Here is a 2,785-nt window from a genome sequence, read left to right as displayed (position 1 = left end):
GAGGCTCTCCTCACAGCCTCCATCTCTCGGCGCTCCTTCTTCCGTGCTCGCGCCTCGTCGTTTGCTTGACCCCTACGCCTCTTGGCACTCTCTCGAGGGGGAGGTGGTGGAATATATGAAGTGGCAAAAAGGGCCGCCAGCACTGTGTCCTCAGCAGGCTCGACAGAAGGTGCCTCAGACTCCGGCACCCTAGCCTCTAAGATCGTGTTGATATCTGCACGAAGACTGTCGACTGCAACCTGAAGAGTCGACACATCGACAGGAGGGGCTGGTCGGGCTAGCACCCTCAACTCAAAGGCGTCCAAACGCTGGTTAGCCTCAGCGATCTTCCGCTCTGTAAACTGGACCATTTTCCTCTCTAGGCGCTCTTCGGAATCAGTAATAGACTTCTGCATCCACGGCTGGATATGATGCAGAAGTGTGGCCATTTGCGCCTCTAGTTTTTGGACCCTAGCAAGCGGGACCAATGCCGGTAGAGTGGCTGTGCGAGAGGAGCTCCGGGTAGTGCTACTAAACGGGATAGACTCGGCCGGGGTAGTGTCAGTGGACACCGCGTGTGTAGCTATGCGGGCCTGGGTTACCGTATCAGCAAGATCATCAGCAAGTGGGGGCAGCTCTGGACGGGGCCCTCTGCGTGTAGCAAACTCATTGGCCTCGTCTCTGATGAGGCCGACGTCAACAGTGCCCTGCGGGGTCTTGAGCTGATCTACGTGCCATATGGGCACACCTGCGGACCTGCAAAGGGCAAAGATCATGCACGGGAAGGGGTAGGTGGTAGTGACCTTGAATGCCCTCTCGTGCATGACTGCCTGGAGAAGCCATGCGAAGTCCACCTCGAATCCGGCTATCATCGCCGCCATCAACACTGCTCGATCCCAGGTAACGATGTTGTCAGCAGCTGTGGGGGAGAGGCAGTGACGGACAAGCAGCCACAAGAACTTTGCTGTGAACGTGAGGTTGGCCTTCTTGATGGCCCCCTTCGGCTCAGTGACCCAATCGGCACCCTCTCCATCTACTGACAGGTGCAGGGCCATCCACCTCTTGGTGGTCTCTCTCAGTGCCGGCTCGCGCAAGAACTGGCCATCCTTTACTATCTGCCAGCGGTAGTCAAACTCGGCAGTGATGGGGGTCCGAGTAGCATCTGCACTCTCGCCGTATAGGAACCGGCGGATGGCTGGCAGGGAAATGTCAACCTGCACGCCCCGGACTCGAACCTGCTCCAATGGGGCCTGTTTAGCGGGAGCAGCCCGCCTGTCGATCTGTGATCGGAGAGTCGCTACATAGGACGCGTAGAACTCTCGGACCATCTCCTCGCTGTATCGTCCCAATGGACGTGCTGTCCACTCTAAGCGATGCCTGGTGAAGAGGTTATGAATCTCCGGCATCGTGGGAAGGCTCCCTGTGAGTACCCGCCGCTCCAGGGTGAGTGTGCGAGTCATTACTCCTTTATCGGTCAAGAACTTTGCGTCGGAGTAAACTTGAAACTGGCCGTCGACACACCACCGGTTTGGCTGGTCAGCGGCTGGGGTGGGGACCTGAACTGGTGCGCCGGATGTAGAGTCTGAACTGTCAGCCTCATCAGACGAGGCCGACGCTGCAGCAGTGGCGGGTGCGGGAACCTCAGCAGAGACTGAAGCTTCCTCGGACCAGGATACGCCTAAGGAGCCAGACGCTCCTTCCTCATTTGTGGCTGACCCAGAGGGTGTGCCGGTCAGTGTGCGCTGCTCATCAGACTGGGAGGCAGTGACTACGCCGGATTCCACCTTTTTGGGTGTGGCTCTGGGAGCACGTGCAGCACGGGAAGGTGTGGAAGTGCCTGGGGGCACATACTCAGGGTCACGCTCATCATCAGAGCCGATGACCATGCGGGCAGACGGGGCGACAGACTTTGATCACCCGCGTGCGTAGATTCGGTCTCTCTTGGGTGCCATAGTAGATAGACCTGGTACGACGGAGGCCTACGACGGTCCGTCGCTGACGCAACGGACCGTCACTGTATCCGTCGGTGACTGCTGTAGAGTGATTTTCTGCAGAATTTCCTGGTGATGTGCCTGCAAATTTAAAAACTCACTAGTAGAAAAATGCTACCATTACTAAAAGGACTATAAGTATTGGGTTGCCTCCCAACAAGCGCCTGATTTAACGTCGCGGCACGACTGAGGACACTTGATTACTCAGCCTTCATCAAGATGGTATGCCTCTATCACTTCATTCCCCACTGCTTTATGCCCAAAATAGAGTTTTATTCGATCTCTATTCATCTTAAACCACACTCCCTCCTTTGCTTTTAACTCAATTGCTCCATGAGGGAATACTCGGGTAATCAAGTAAGGGCCAGTCCATTTGGACTTGAGCTTGCCCGGAAGACAAGGCGACCCAGAACTGTATACAAGCACCAAATCCCCAACCATAAACTCTTGTTTTGCATTTTTTTGTTCATTCTCCTTCTTCATCTTTCCTTTGTGGGATATGGCAGATACCGATTGGAGCTCACCACTCCGCCTCATGGTCCTACAAATGTTGAAGGTCGCTTCTTCATTATTCAACCTAAATGTCATTTGTCCCTTCTCCATATCAACTAAGGCTCTACCTGTATCAAGGAATGGCCTTCCAAGAATAATAGGCACTTCAAAATCGACCTCACAATCGAGAATAAAATAATCAGCAGGAAAGATGAATGACTCCACTTTTACTAGCACATCATGGAGTATCCCTATAGGCTGTTTCACTGTCCGATCAGCCATCAGTAGCTGCATCGCAGTGGGTTTTGGATCCCCCACACCCA

General features: G+C 54.3%; 1 pseudogene; it reads right to left on the bottom strand.

Annotated features, from left to right (window-relative positions):
- Positions 1-1,345: 1,345 nt before the first annotated feature.
- LOC114077289 lies at positions 1,346-1,931 on the bottom strand (annotated as a pseudogene).
- Between the last annotated feature and the right edge of the window lie 854 nt (positions 1,932-2,785).

The sequence above is a fragment of the Solanum pennellii genome, chromosome 5 (genome assembly GCF_001406875.1).
Source record: "Solanum pennellii chromosome 5, SPENNV200".
NCBI classification, from domain to species: Eukaryota; Viridiplantae; Streptophyta; class Magnoliopsida; order Solanales; family Solanaceae; genus Solanum; species Solanum pennellii.
Note: the sequence above shows the minus strand (reverse complement) of the source record. Positions and strands in the feature narration are given on the sequence as shown.